Genomic DNA, 15,787 nt, shown 5'->3' with positions numbered 1-15,787 from the left:
GCCGTGGCCCGAGTCGCGATGATTCCAACCGGTGTACTGCGTTGCCCTCCCTCGGCTCCCGCCCCTCCCCTCTCCACGGAGGGCGAAGTCTGGGCAAGATACCATTGGCGACGCCCTGCATCCGGGTTCCTGGAACGCGAGCTTTCTGGCCGCGGGTCTCGGTGCGGGGGGCCGAGCCACCCCTAGACTACGACACGGGTTGGCGGTCCCGCCACCCCCACCCCCATGTCCCAGGCAAGCCACTTCTTCATTTTGCTGAATCCTGGCCCATTTGGAGGTTTAGGATTAGTTGGAATGTTTGGAGAAATGGATGAGGAAACAAGTGTATTAAATCGTTAAATTAACATTATGTGCCTGGATTTGTGCTTAGATACCGAATCCAGTTTAGTCTACGGCCGTGTCAGAAGCAGCAATCGTAATCCCCATTTGTGCAAGAGAAGCTGAGTGGTTCAGTGCTTACTTCCTGGTCACAGCAGTGGTCTGGGCTGAGATTCCATCTCCAAGTCAAAGGCACTTTCTTCGAACCAAGCTCACCAGTGCCAACCATCCTGGTCAAGTAAGGGACTATGTCAGTGGCTCTAATCAACTGAAGAGACATTAGTATAAAATATAAGTATCACCTTACAGCCCCAAACTTAAAAAAGCAAAACAAAACAAACGCACACAAACCTTCTAGTAGTATAAGGAGAGAGGTTTAGGAGTCAATTTAGTGATGATCCAAGTTTGCCTCTTGATGAAATTTTAGTATAGAGGCATGTATTTTTTTCTCCTTCAGAGACTTAAATCTCCACGGATCATATAAAATGTTCACATCTTTGAAAATCACCTATTAAAAATAATCATCAGTAGTCATCTCTAGTTATTGAATTTGGGGAGTATTTGGAACTTTAAGTCTGACAACTGTGCCTTTAGAGACGCAGAACACCTTCATCCCTGCAGTTTCTTCATTTGGATAAGAAAAAGGAACTTTAAAAGCTTCACTACGATTTGCTCTCCTAGAAAAAGTCACTAGTACAGTAATACGGTTGTTGAATAAATGTCAACCTGTTGACTACCCCAGCAGTTGTAAGTCTTGGGAGTCAAAGAAGTTGATTAATAGGGAGTTCCCTGGTGGTCCAGTGGTTAGGACTTGGTGCTTTCACTGCCACGGCCCCAGGTTCAATCCCTGGTCCGGAGCTAACATACTGCAAGCCATGTGGCCAAAGGAAAAAAAGAAGTTGTTTGATTAGCAAGAAAATTTAGCAATCTACAAAAGAATCCAAGAGGTTAAATAATTTAGGCCATTTTCTTATACTGAGGCTTGTTGACAAAAAAAAAAAATCAAAATTCGACTATGTTCAGGCTATTGAGTGAGACATAAGAGTAGTATAAACAAAAGTAAAACATGCTTCCTTCTCTCAAGGAACTTAAGATAAAGCATAAACTTTTCGTGTATAGGAGGAGTTTTTTTTTTAAGTATGTTTGCAAGATGCTAAGAATAGAAAAAGTGAGTTCTTTACCTACTCAACGTCCTTTCCCTCTTTCTTCCTTCCCAGCAGAATTTTTTTTTTAACATCTTTATTGGAGTATAATTGCTTTACAATGGTGTGTTAGTTTCTGCTTTATAACAAAGTGAATCAGCTATACATAAACATATGTCCCCATATCTCCTCCCTCTTGCGTCTCCCTCCCACCCCTCTAGGTGGTCACAAAGCACAGAGCTGATCTCCCTGTCCAGCGGAATTCTGATGTTGTTCAGGAATCCCTCTCTCTTACCCATAGTTGGTGTAGCACAGCATCCTCAGCTCCAGAGGTGGTCTGGACTGGTCTAAGGGTAATATTACCCTCTTGCCAGGGATTGGATTAGGATCATGCATGTTCCCCAGTTCACCTCAATGAGTTGCAAGGATAGGTTTGCAGGATGCTTCCAGAAAAGCTTTTCCAGGAGAAGTGATTCATGCTCCTTCTGGACATGGTTGTTCTTGGATATGAGGCTTGAAATTGCTACAGTCCTTTTGATGGCAACCTAAGCATGAAGTTTACACGTGGGGGAAGCCAAAAGAATAGCAGAGAAATGGAACTGAAGCTGAATCTGGCCTCTGTACCCAGACACTGCATTAAATCTCAGAGACAGAGTTTTGGATGAAGTAGAAAAGAATAGCTTTGTTGCTTTGCCAGGCAGAGAGGGCCACAGTGGGCTAATGCCTTCAAAACTGTGTGTCGGGCTTCCCTGGTGGCGCAGCGGTTGAGAATCTGCCTGCCAATGCAGGGGACACGGGTTCGAGCCATGGTCTGGGAAGATCCCACATGCCGCGGAGCGTCTAGGCCCGTGCGCCACAACTACTGAGCCTGCGCGTCTGGAGCCTGTGCTCCGCAACAAGAGAGGCCGCGATAGTGAGAGGCCCGCGCACCGCGATGAAGAGTGACCGCCACTTGCCGCAACTGGAGAAAGCCCTCGCACAGAAACGAAGACCCAACACAGCCATAAATAAATAAATAAATAAAGTACGTTTCTTCCACAAAAAAAATTTAAAAAAAAAAAAAAACTGTGTGTCCCAGCTTGGAGAGGGTAGTGAGAAGTTTTATCGTAATGGTTCAAAGAGGGCGTGATCATCTCTTGGACATTCTTCTGATTGGTTGGTGGTGAGGTAGGTGGGAGTCAGCATCATCAACCTTCTGGTTCCAGCTGGTCTGGGGTCTACAGTGCTTGTGGGCAGCACACCATACCCACCTGGTGAGGGTTTCAGTATGCAAAACAGCTCAAAGATATTGTTATGTGTATCCATTGGTGGGGAACCAGGACCTTGCCGCAAGGCTGTACTATTGTTTCTCTTGACTGTTTCTCCCTAGTCTCACATCTCCTCACTTCTCTAATTAACAACTTCTTGAATCTGCCCCGTTGGAACTCAGGGAAGGTCATGGAAGCTGAATGAAGTCTGTTTCCCGTAATCAAAGAAATGGGGGACAGGCTTTTGTGCTCAGGAGCCCCACAGGGCGCTCCTCAGTATCAGAACTGGAGTCATGGGATTATGTCAACTCTTAAGTTTGTCTTACTTTTGGATTCCAGTTATCTGAGTTAATAAACTTCCTTATAGTTAAAGCAGTTTTGAGTTGGGTTTTCTATTATTTGCTATGAAAGCTTCCTATCTTAAGTAGCAAATACAGGCATGCTACCTGACATCTTATGATCTAGTGGGGAAGGCAGACAGTCAAATGTCTGGGTAGAATTATGCTTCAAGCAACAGAAAACCAGATTCTAGTGACTAAACAAAAAGGGGATTGTTATTCTCATATAATAAGAAGTCCAGAGGTAGGCACTCCAGGGCTGGTGCAACTATTTGAGAATGCCAGCAAGGAGCTAGGCTCCTTGCTTTCTGTCTCACTGTCACTAGTATGTGGCTTTATGGTTGTAAGATGGCTCTACCCTTACAAGGCATTGTGTCCACAAAAAGAAGGAGGAAAGTAAAGGGGGCAAAGGGCAAAGGGCAAAGGAAACATGCCAACTGAGTATGTTTCTTTTGAAAACCTTTGCCAGAAGCTCTACCACATAGGCATAGGCTTTTGAAGAGATCAAGGGAGGGAGGCATGATCAATGATGTGTCCCTATCATTTTCCACCCCCCGAACAGTAATCAAGTTAGATTATTCCAGTTATCAAGAGAGCCATCATTCTGAATAGCTAAATTAAATGTCAAGCATTGGCAACAATCATTGCTACATCTGCTATTTTCTGTCATGATCCGCTACGGCAGGTACTTAAAGAAAGTGGGTTAAAATGTATTCTTGAGCAAAATTTGCAAAAGTTGGCTAGAGCAATGGATGGACAGTAGACATTGCTAGAGAGCAGTAGTTTCTGATATATGCAGAAGGAAGAAATCAAAGAAGTAAAATGGATTTTGTGAAGGTAGGATATCTGTTATTTTCATTTCTCCTGACTCTTCCCGAAGTGACCAATATACTAAAGCCCCAAGAAGGCTTAACAGAAAAGAGATATGGTTCACTACTATGTAATTTTTCTGTTCATTTTCTCCTTGATTTATCCATGTATAGCATTTAAAATTGATCACTTCCTTAAATTCACTCTTGGCTTCTAGGGCATTATATTATATTATCCTAGTTTTCTTAGTACCATTGAAGGCTCCTTCTCTTCCTCCTCTCTTCTTATTGTATGTAAAATGTCCCATCTACAGGCTTGGCTTAGGGACAGAATGGACTCTTTTTAGTGAAAACTGTGACTCTTAAATACTTCAATTTCTATTTAAAAATATGCAGCTATAATGGAATAAATATATCATTTCCATTATATATCATTAACATTCTCACTACAGTTCAAAACCAATTTGAATTTTTTTGAACCATAGTTTGCTTTTAACTAGTGAAATATTAATATTAACATTTCCTACTTTGGAGGAAGAACTAAGTATTATTAAAAAAACAGTACAGAGCTTCCAGATTGGTAAGATTCGGGGAGAGTAACATGCTGGGAGAACATGGACACTCCACGCCCCTTCCCACATACCTTGCCCTATGTGTCTCTTTCATCTGGCTGTTCCTGTGTTTTATCCTTTTACAGTAAACTGATAATCTATTTGTTTTCCTTCCTGTCTAAAAAACACAACAAAGTTCTAGAACAAGCCAGACAGTCCTTGAGAGGTTTGCTGAGTTCCAGGGATGTTCCTTTAGCAGATTACAAACAAGACTTAAATGTCATTGAAGAAGTGATTTGAATGATATTAGAGATCATCAGTTCCTGCCTGCCAAATTCTCTTCACCACCCTCCAAACTTGGTGTATGCACTGCTTTACACATGAGATCTCTTTGAACAATTTTGAACTCACCCTTCATTTCAGGATATAACACAAAATATTGATCTGGTAATCACCTTCTTTAGCTCAAGGATGCTACAAGCTGGAGCTGAGCTGTCAGTGGAATGGGTTCTGGAAATCATCAAGCAAGGGGTTGTTGCACTGCCCAAAGACAAGCTAAAGAAATTTCCATAACTGACATTTAAATATGTGGAAGCAGGGCAGGGGAAGGGGGAATTGGATGAAGGCAGTCAAAAGATACAAATTTCCAGTTATAAGAGAAATAAGTACTAGGGATGTAATGTACCACATGATAAATATAATTAACATTGCCGGATGTTATATATGCAAGTTGTTAAGAGAGTAAATCCTAAGAGTTCTCATCACAAGAGAAATAAATTTTTTTCCTATTTCTTTAATTTTGTACCTATATGAGATTATGGATGTTCACTGAACTTATTATGATAATCACTTCATAATAAAATTGATGTATGTAAATCAAATCATTATGCTGGGGACTTCCCTGATGGTGCAGTGGTTAAGAATCCACCTGTCAATGCACGGGACATGGGTTCCATCCCTGGTCCAGGAAGATCCCACATGCTGTGGAGCAACTAAGCCCCTGCACCACAACTACTGAGCCCACGTGCCACAACTACTGAAGCCCATGCGCCTATAGCCCGTGCTCCACAACAAGAGAAGCCACCACAATGAGAAGTCCGTGCACTGCAACAAAGAGCCCCCGCTTGCCACAACTAGAGAAAACCTGCGCACAGCAATAAAGACCAAAAACAACAACAAAAAAAAGTAGCCAAAAAAAAAAAATCATTATGCTGTACATCTTAAACTTATACAGTGCTGTATGTCAATTATATCTCAATAAAACTGGAAGAAAACAACAAACGAACCAAAAAAACGCAAATGTGGGAGAGGTTCTGGGGAACAGAAGTAGACAGATTGCCTGGTGTACCTTCTAGTAAAGAGGATCACATGATCATGTTTGCAATGCACACTTTGATTTGCAGAATTGGTGCCAGTTGGCAGTAGATCACTTAGTAGTGAAAAAAAAGGTGTGGGTGGAGTGGGGATTCACAGTAACATATGTAAAAACCCTACTTTTAAAAAATGCAAAAATAAACAGACACAAAGGAATATTTATCATGACAGAACCTGAGGCAGGGATTAAGTGCTGATGTTTTATCTGTGAGGTGCAATCTGAGGGCATCGACAGTGAGGGAGAGGAAAAGAGGAAGTTCGGCTGGCAAGTAACACAGGGGGACATAGTATGTGTGCTGGCTACTGCTTCATGATGAGCCTGGAAGAGACACAGCTAAGCACTGTGTAGAAGCGTTGGCACAGCCTGCACTACCCTGGACAAACTATGTGAAGAAACTGTGCCTCAGAGCAGTCTGTGGCGGGAGAAAAGAAAGGAAATCCTCCTCTCTCTCTGTCTCTCTCTTTTTTTAGATGTTTTAGGATTTTAATGTTCTTCACCTATTCAACATAAAATACTGACAATGTATAAACAATAAGGGAAAAGACTCTTCAGCAAAGATCTTCCAGAACTCACAGTTTCCCTCTGGTCAAACACTATAAAGAGAACATTCAAGTGAACAAAGGATAAGGGAGTTTAACAGAGAATTTTTAGTTCAACCGCATAACCAAAAAAGAGCCAATCAACCAACCTTCTCTTCTACTCTTTGAAAGGAAAGCAAAAGTGAACCTGAGAACTTCTAAATCTTTTTTGTAAAGCAGCTTTAAAAGGGAGGGAGGGTGGAAGTGGGGAGCGCAACTGTGGCTAATGTAATGCTATAATGCAGGAAGTGAAGGATTCTAACAAATTCTAGAAGTCTCTATGTGTATTACTGAGAACCACATCATTGGAAATATAAGCGCATAGAGATATAAACTATTTGGTATTAAAAACAGACCTTGCTATATAAACATGTAGTATGTCACTTTTATCTCTTTATGAGAATAACAGTATAAAGAAAGATCTCCAGTTTGCCCTTTAGTCTGGAACTTCTGAACACTCAGCACACAGTCAGTGCAGACCTGAATTAACAGCTGCGGAACCCAGAGACCCCACTGCTGTCACTTTGTAAAGGATCAAGAATCGAGTTTCTAGAGGAAACCATCCACCCTCCTCACTGTGTGTTTGTGTGCCTCTAGAAACAACTGCAGTTTGCATAATTAAGTCCACAATCAAGTGTGAATACTGAGATCTAGCTAGAAAAAGTAGCAGCAAAGGCAACATAAGCTAGTTTTTGTTAGAAAAGCAAGAGGAAGATTTTTAAAATGCTTCCAGTTCAAGTCAGAATTAAGGTGTCTAAGTCCCACCAGCTGTGAATGTTTTGCTATTGTTCCTTGAAAAAAAGAAGAGTCTATAATAAATATGTCCATTCGAGAAAAATGCCATGTTTGTTAAGTTTTTTGTAGCCATTCCCAAGTTACTTTAAATTTTGTCCGATGTTCAAGGACAGAGTACGTATTGGTTAGGATGTGTTCAGAGATTATCTCCAAATAATTTTTCATGAAGGCTGCCAGCTTCTGAACATCTTATCTCCTGTTGGCATTGTACAGAGAAGCCATGATGCCTGCCACAGACCCACGCCCTTTCAAGGAGATTATACTGATTTCAAGAGCTTTATTGAGAAATCTTTTAGTCTAAAGCATCATCTCCTTTGGCATTGCCAATGCAGAATGGAATATTCGTCTTGCTTCTATTCTGGGCTTCACTGGATATACATAGGATCCTTGAGAATTATCAATAATATCATAAATCATTTGAAATTTGACAGAGCTAAGCTTCATGGTTGCTTCACCACTGTTAGTCTTTTTTTTTTTTTTTTGCAGAACTTCCCCGACCAGGGAACAAACCCTCTCCCCCTGCAGTGGAAGCATGGAGTCTTAACCACTGGGCCACCAGGGAAGTCCTTCACCACTGTTACTCTTAATATACTCCAAGACCAAGCCAATGCCATAGAAGCCAAAACAGGGAGCTGTGTTGAATAGAGCTGTTTCTGGCTTGCACTTTGTATTCCAGGATGGAGGGGAACTTTCTGAGGGTGAACCCTTGCAGGATATCTTGAAAGATCACCACTGTGACCCCTGCAGAGCCAGCATTCTGCTGGGCACCATCAAAAATCACACCAAACTTGTTTATATGGGAAATTTGAGGACGTGTCAAAAACCAGCAGTGCTCCCCTGACATCAGGGATAAAGTAAAATTCTACTCTGGACCTGGTCTCACTTGTGCAGTAATACATAGAGGAAGTGACCTGATTGAAGTTCCAGGGGCTTGGATCCAGAATTTTCCTACAACTTCTAAGTTTAGAATGGATGACATTCACAGTTCCCAAACTTCTGGGCTTCTGGGGGTTTTCATGTCAATCAGGTTTAAGGGGACAGTACTGAACAGGCCCAACCCTCCTCTTTGCACAAAAATCATTATCTGGAATGGCTAACAATTTCCGCATGAGATTCTATGTGTCGTTAATAATCTCAGCTAAAGCTGATGGCCTGTGGCTCATTTCAAGAACACTAATGCCAACTCCCTTGTGGTCTAGTAGTTCTTTTTGTATCTCTAACAACACAGAGCTAGGCAGCTTGGTGGCCTGAGCTAAAACTGACTGCCTACCTCCAATTGTTCGCAGTGCATCCCGAGCGGCATGGGTGGAGCTGGCCGGAGAGGATCCATCACGGGACAGTGCACCTCTCTCTCCTGTCTCTTATTTCCCTTTAGTCAGAGTTTTCCCCACTGGGAGTTAACTCCTCCATCATCCCAGATTGCATCACCCAGCCCCTTTGGTGGCTGTTAGAGAAGTCAGATTCCTTGCGTGTGAGGTGTGGCATTTTATCGCAGTCTGAAAGTGGAAGAAAAAGCCAGAAACTCGGGGCACATTGCTAGTTGCTCTGGATGTTCAGTGGCAGCCTTGAGATAGGGCCTGGCACTCTCCTATAAAATGACTGATTTATGCCCCAGATGGCATAGCTGTGAAGGCCCAACTGACATTGGTTGCAGCAGTGGCTGCTGAGGTGGAGCAGGAAGCTCTCACCGATACTTTGTGGCTCTCCTCACTGAAATTAGCCATGCTGCCTGTACAAGAAAAGCCTCTTCTTGCAACAACATGGATGGACTTGGAGGGTATTATGCTTAGTGAAATAAGCTGTGCAGCGAAAGACAAATACTGTATGATATCACTCATGTGGAATCTAAAAAACACAACAAACTAGTGAATATAACACAACAGAAGCAGACTCACCAGATATAGAGAACAAACTAGTGGTTACCAGTGGGAAGAGGGAAGGGCGGAGGGGCAAGATCGGGGTAGGGGATTAAGAGGTACAAACTACTATGTGTAAGATAAACAAGGATATATAGTACACACAGGGAATGTAGTAAATATTTTATAATAACTATAAATGAAGTATAACCTTTAAAAATTGTGACTCACTATATTGTACACCTGCAACGTATATAATATTGTACATCAACTATACCTCAATATAAATAAATAAATAGAAAAGCCTCTTCATTTGATGGGCTGCATATAATAGCAACTAGCTAGCTAATTAAGGAAAACGAATTTTTAAAAAAGTTATGAAAAAGCTCTCAGGATGGAAGGGAAGGCTGGGGAATGAAACGTGTAAACAGAAATCAGGCAGTTCTAGAGTACTGAGAGCAGAAACTACCCAAAGTTCTCTTCTACTGGTGCTGCTGACAAAACTATGATAATTTTAACTTGCTTCCGTTATTTTGTTCAAGGTTCAAAGTCCCAGGACAAAGTGTCTGGTTGGGCAAGGCTGGGTCAAATGCCCACTCTTTTGGGTGATAAGGAGTCTCTAATGACCAAGATTTCTATCTCATCAAGTCTACGTACAACCAGGAGAGAAAAATTCTAAAAGGAAAACTGGGTTCTGTTAGAAAGGAAAAACTGATGCTGTGTTGTTTAACAAAATTCACCCCTATGGCTGTTCAGCATCCAAACAATTTTATTCCCATATATATACTTTCAAAAATACTCCTGCCTAACAGAATGCAGCTATGCCTCATAAAGTAAAAAAATTCTCACTCCTTCCTCAGATGGAGATAATTCAATGTATCATTATTTACTGCATCAAAGTCTATGTCAAGGGTGTCTAGGTGAAATAAATTTCTGCTCTAGCTCCAGCTCAGCTGTCTTAGATCAAGTGCCTAGAAGCAGAGCCCAGCCCAGGGATTCTTGTGCAAATGATTTGCTGGGGAAATGCTCTCAGGTGAAAGGGAGTGAGGGAAGCAGGATAGGGCAGGGAATCAGTCAAGCCATGATTTGATCTCAGCTGAAGATTAGTGTCAGCCTCATCCCACAGAATTCTGGAGTCTGGACCGTACACAGAATTGGTGCCAGTTTGAAACACAGGTATGAATAAATGATCTAGATAAAAAAGGCCACGTGATTTACCAAATGAAGGCCGCAACCCAGCTGGGGCCACCTCCACCTGGAACATATAGTTTGGTAGTATTAGCCTTACCTCTCCTGATTTTATTTATTTATTTTTTATTTTTGGCTGCATTGGGTCTTCGTTGCTGCGTGCGGGTTTTTCTCTAGTTGTGGCGAGCGGGGGCTACTCTTCATTGTTGTGGCGTCTCTTGTTGCGGAGCATGGGCTCTAGGCACACGGGCTTCAGTAGTTGTGGCTCAGCAGGCTCAGTAGCTGTGGCACATAGGCTTAGTTGCTCCGCAGCATGTGGGACCTTCCCCGACCAGCGCTCGAACCCGTGTTCCCTGCATTGGCAGGCAGATTCTTAACCACTGCACCACCAGGGAAGCCCCTCTCCTGCTTTTAAAATGGGAACTTCTAGAGGTCCCAAATTCCCTTATACCCTCCTTCTCATTAAGTTTCCATTTTCCATTGAGGTTAGAAAAAACACATAAACTTGCCAAGTAAAAGTAAGTTGATCTCTTCCAGTTTAAAATGATCTAATTCAAGGTAGATAACTATTCAGTTAACTTAAAGGTCAGACCTATTATTAGGGCTGTTTGTTTTCGCTAAAAGCTCTTTCATTTCCACCTTTCCAAGACTTTCCAAGGTCTGGGTAAGCTCTTTCATTTCCACCTTTCCAAGACTTTCCAAGGTCTGGGTGCAAAGGGTTTAGGTGTTCTGATAATGGAAGGAAAGGGCCTTTGTTAGTAAACTCTGACCTCTGAGGCGTAGTCTGTCTGGTGTCTGAATTTTGGCATCTACTCTCCCTATAGTTACCACTGAATGACCAAAGCTAGAGTTAACTGCTGGTCTGGTTTCTCAGCACTCAGCCCAGTGGTCTTCCTTGACCAACTTGATCTCACTTTGGCTTTCACTGGTATTGACAACCCTTTGAAATTCTGCTGTGTCTCCATCCAGTCCCTGGGTGGGCTGTCTACCTTATAGCTCCTGTTATGCAGTAACCACCCGCTTCATCACAGTGGCCCCGTGGCAAGCCCCTTAGCACTTAACTAATGTTCCTCTTATGCCATATAGGAATCAAAGGGAATTGAGGAGAGAACAAGAGCGAAATCTCAGGTTCTCTCTGTGCCGAAACGTGATATGTCTCAATTCTGCTGTGCTTTACTAGCTTATGTGGTCATAGGGACACTTTGCAGTGTTTCAAATAGGTGTCTTGAGCCTTGCTTCTGTTTTTGGCTTCTTATTCAACCTACCTGGAATTTCTGCTCTCACTTGCCCAGCCCCATGCTGAACCCTAGGTCAGTCTCTGAGGGACTTAGCTGGCACTTTCTACACTGTTTCTGCCAAATCTGTCTCATTACTATCAAAATCACTTCTCCCACTTTTGGTCTGATAAGCAGGTATCATATGCTTTCCCTTGCTACTCTATAGACTTTCTTCATACTAGGTGAACAAGGTGGCCCTTCCTTTCCAATGAAGCCTGTCCTTAATCGTAGAAAGACTTTAGGGAAAAAAGGGGCAAAGGGAATAAGATGTCCAAAAGGGGAAAATGGAGAATTCCCTGGCAGTCCAGTGGTTAGGACACTGCGTTTCCAGTGCCAGGGGAATGGGTTTGATCCCTGGTCCGGGAGCTAAGATCCCGCAAGCCGTGTGGTGTGGCCAAAAAAAAAAGGTGAAGTGGGGAGAATGTTTGAGATTTCGAAAAGTGTGAGGTTTTGGTGACCAAATGTTTATTTCCTTCACAATTACAGGTTTGGGGGTTACAGGTCTAAGTTCGGGGGAGGAGGGAGAAATAGAGGGAGATCTGTAGAGAGGGAGGATAGGAAATTCTTATGGGTTCTGGACAGAGTGATGTGGATAGAAAGCTTTGAGGTCATAGGATAGCTGGCATATCATTTTACCCCAACACTGTTGCTAGTGCCTGTTGCTCAGTTAGCAAACAGGGAAGCCCAACCCCACAAAACACTTCCCATTTTACATTTTTCAATGTGTATTTGCACATTCAACCACCTTGACTCAGCAGATGAGCTCCCCATTTTTAATATAGACAAATGGATAACTGCTTGGGCTTTAATTTTTCAGGTATTCCCTTCTCTCCTTTTCCTCAGGTCAGATTTCTTCCCTGACTGGAAGTGTTGAGGCCTGGCTTGGGTAAATGATGTTAATCTGTGTATATATGCCCCATGTCTTTATTTTTTCATCTGCTAAGAGGAGCAGAAGGCAGAATTTTAGTCAACACACTGGGATTTTCCTAGTGCAGTTTTGTTTCAAGCAATATGCTTGTGAATGACTATACATACATGTACACACATGTATGCTGGTTTCTACTTTCTTAAACACATCTCACAGTACTATGAGGTTTCTTTTTCAGTATCAGCTTAATTATTGGTCTCTCCAAACACTTTTTGCTAACCACTGCCTCTTCAGGGCCTACCACTGTACACCTAGGAACTAAGTATGTATTTGATGAATGAAAAAATATGGAAACTTGTGGTCCTCTTAACTACATGTTGCTATATTACAGGTCTTCAAAACTATTTTAACTCGAGGAATTTGTTAAATATGCAGATTCCTGGCACCTCTCTCTAGAGATTCTGGTTCAGTAGAGCTGAAGTATGGTCCAGAAATTCTCATTTTTAACCAGCACTGTTGATTTTTTTTTTTTTTTTTAGCACTGTTGATTTTGAAGGTGGTCCTAAGAACAGTTTGAGAAACACTGCAATATTGCTTCCCAAGAGTTCAATGCCACCATCAAGAAGTTGGGTCGGGACTTCCCTGGCTGTCCAATAGTTAAGACTCCACGCTTCCACTGCAGGGGGCACAGGTTTGATTCCTTCTTGGGGAACTGTGATCCTGCAGGCCACAAGGCGCGGCAAAAAAAAAAAAAAAAAAAGCTGGATCAGTTTCATTTCAAACTTGCCAACAATGGGCAAACCTTGGTAAGTGGGAGATGTAAAATGTAGCATTCAAGGTTACTTTTACGTTCAGCCATCATCGAGTCCCTTTTCAATAAACATTTTGATGGCACTGAACACCTATTAACAGAAAAGTTTCCACTGGTCTAAAGAGACAAAATACAGGTCTCTTTATCTAACAGCAGTCTTAAGCAAACCACAACCTATCATTTGTTTGTGGAACAGTAATTCCATTTTGAGTACCAACAACATAAGGCATTTTAATACAAAACCACTAATATGGTTAAGAGAAAAATTACTGTCCATTTTCCTAAAAGATTCAGTCTCTGTGTTGCAGTGGTATCAGTGATTAGATTTAAGAGTAACTGACAGATCATTCAATAAAATTCAAGTACTTTATTATCAGTTTCATTATGCAAACTATTAACATTTGAATAGTAGAGAAAAGATTTAAATTCCTTTCCTCGCTCCTGAAAACACTTTGGTGTAATCTGGTTTCCCACATTGTTTGCCTATCAGTTGATTTTCAAAAAGTTAAGCTAAAAACATTTTTGAAACTACATTTAAACTTTTAAAACTTCAATAAATCAGCCTAGTATTTACTTTTTACGAAATAGGTTCAAAATTCCATTTGTTCAGTGAATTTTAAGCTTACTTCAGAGAATTTTCTCAAATTGCCAGCCTATGTTCAGACACCATTTACCAGATAAGAGTGGAAATGAAAAAGGCCCCTCCCTCCAAAGTTGTATCCCCAATTTACCAACGTCAGATAGTTTTTTTTTTTAGTACGTTGCTTCAAGGTCTGATTTTTAAAAGGCAAAAATAAAAACTTTCAGCCAAGAGTCTATTTACGTAACTAATTTTTTAAAGATTTTTTTTGATGTGGACCATTTTAAAGTCTTTATTGAACTTGTTACAATAATGCTTTTGCTTTTTGGTTCTCTGGCTGCAGGGCATGTGGGATCCCAGCTCCCCCTGACCAGGGATGGAACCCGCACCTCCTGCATTGGAATGGGGAGTCTTAACCACTGGACCCCCAGGGAAGTCCCTACACAACTAATTTTTGAATGACAAACGAAAACTTTGAAAGCCAGTGTTCTCTCCAGGGATACTTTCCTCCAACAGAAGTTAACAATTTGACTAAAATGTCATTACCAACAGTTTTTCTCTAGGGGAGGGGCACATTTCAGCATGAGTACACTATACTGATACTATGCAACCCAAACTTACCCATACTTAAAATACCCAAGAGGGAAACTAACACCCAAGTGGCAATTCAGACTAATTTCACCTTTGGGGAAACCTTATCACAGATAGCATTTTAAGTGATGCTGTGATATCACTGTCACTTATCAAGAGAACACCCCAGCTCCCTCCCTAAACTAAAAGGGGTATCACTGAAATGTTAAACACCTTTGCGTGCACTAGTCATACATAGTTCAGAAAATTCTGTTCACTTCACGTTCTTCTATCATACACAAGTCTCTTTTCTAAACTTAAACAAAACTGCATCCATGAATTCTCTTCCATGTAATTGCTGAGTTGTTCTCAGGCTTTCTGGACAGTTGGAAGTTAACAGGTAGCATTTTAAGGATTTACGAGCCAAGAACCAGAAAAAAATAGTTTACATTTATCTATAAACACTCTCACAACAAACTGGAACTATTTTAAAATTAAACTCAAAGCAGCTCACAGGTAATGTGAGAATACGAGGAATGACTCAGCTCTCATTATGGACTTCCCTTTAAAACTAAGAGCCCAACTACTGTAATTTTTAACTTAACACCCCTATCATATCTGATTTATAAATGCTAGAAAAACACTTCACACGAAAAATACATAATTTAAGATTATTGTATTTCCTTACAAGAGGAATGTTTTAACAAATTTTACAGGTGTCAATCAACCTTTGTTCGAATTGGGCACACATCAAATCTAGCATTTTGGGAGTTTTATTTGGAAGTGAACTTTTAACTATCAATACAAATGCCAAGATACTACACAAAACATCCACAGGAACTTTTTTCATCTTTTTTGAATTGTTCACAAACATTTCCTACATAATCCAACATACAACAGAGAAATGGTACATCTTTTTCTTTCAATTTGCATACAATGGAAAAACAAGAATATATATATATATATTTTACAAAGTTTAACTAATAGATACTACCAAGCTGACAGTTTAGTTTATAGGTGAGAAATTATCTAATAAAAAATAATCAATTTATTTAGCATCAGTCACTTCCATAACCAAGTATTATTCTGATTAATAAAACTTGCTGCCATTAAGCTTCTGGTATATACTTATACCAACTACTCCATCTGTTGTATTGCTCCCCACCTTGGTTCTTCACAATTACAAACAGAAAATCGTTGCAAAGTAGGGGCAAGCATTTGCAAAAACAAACAAAAATCCCCAGCTTATTATAAGCATGAATGTGTGGTGGAATTTCCTCCCAAGCAATGGACTTTCAAATCACTTAAGAAATCACCAGAACTGAATGTGTTAAGATATTTCGCCTAAGTCCAAGAAGAGATGCATTTATTTATATCCAACAGAGGACTGAAAATTAAACTTAGTGTTTAGTTTGGGGGCAGGTTGGGGGGAATTCAGCCATTTGAAAAATGACCGTCTTAAAAAAAAAAATGACCACCAAAAA

General features: G+C 41.0%; 1 pseudogene; it reads right to left on the bottom strand.

The window, feature by feature from the left end:
* Nucleotides 1–7,207: 7,207 nt before the first annotated feature.
* On the bottom strand, nucleotides 7,208–11,162 carry LOC132368046 (phosphoserine aminotransferase-like; annotated as a pseudogene).
* Between the last annotated feature and the right edge of the window lie 4,625 nt (nucleotides 11,163–15,787).

Source organism: Balaenoptera ricei, chromosome 6 (genome assembly GCF_028023285.1).
Source record: "Balaenoptera ricei isolate mBalRic1 chromosome 6, mBalRic1.hap2, whole genome shotgun sequence".
NCBI lineage: Eukaryota > Metazoa > Chordata > Mammalia > Artiodactyla > Balaenopteridae > Balaenoptera > Balaenoptera ricei.
This window is presented reverse-complemented; position numbering and strand designations above follow the sequence as displayed.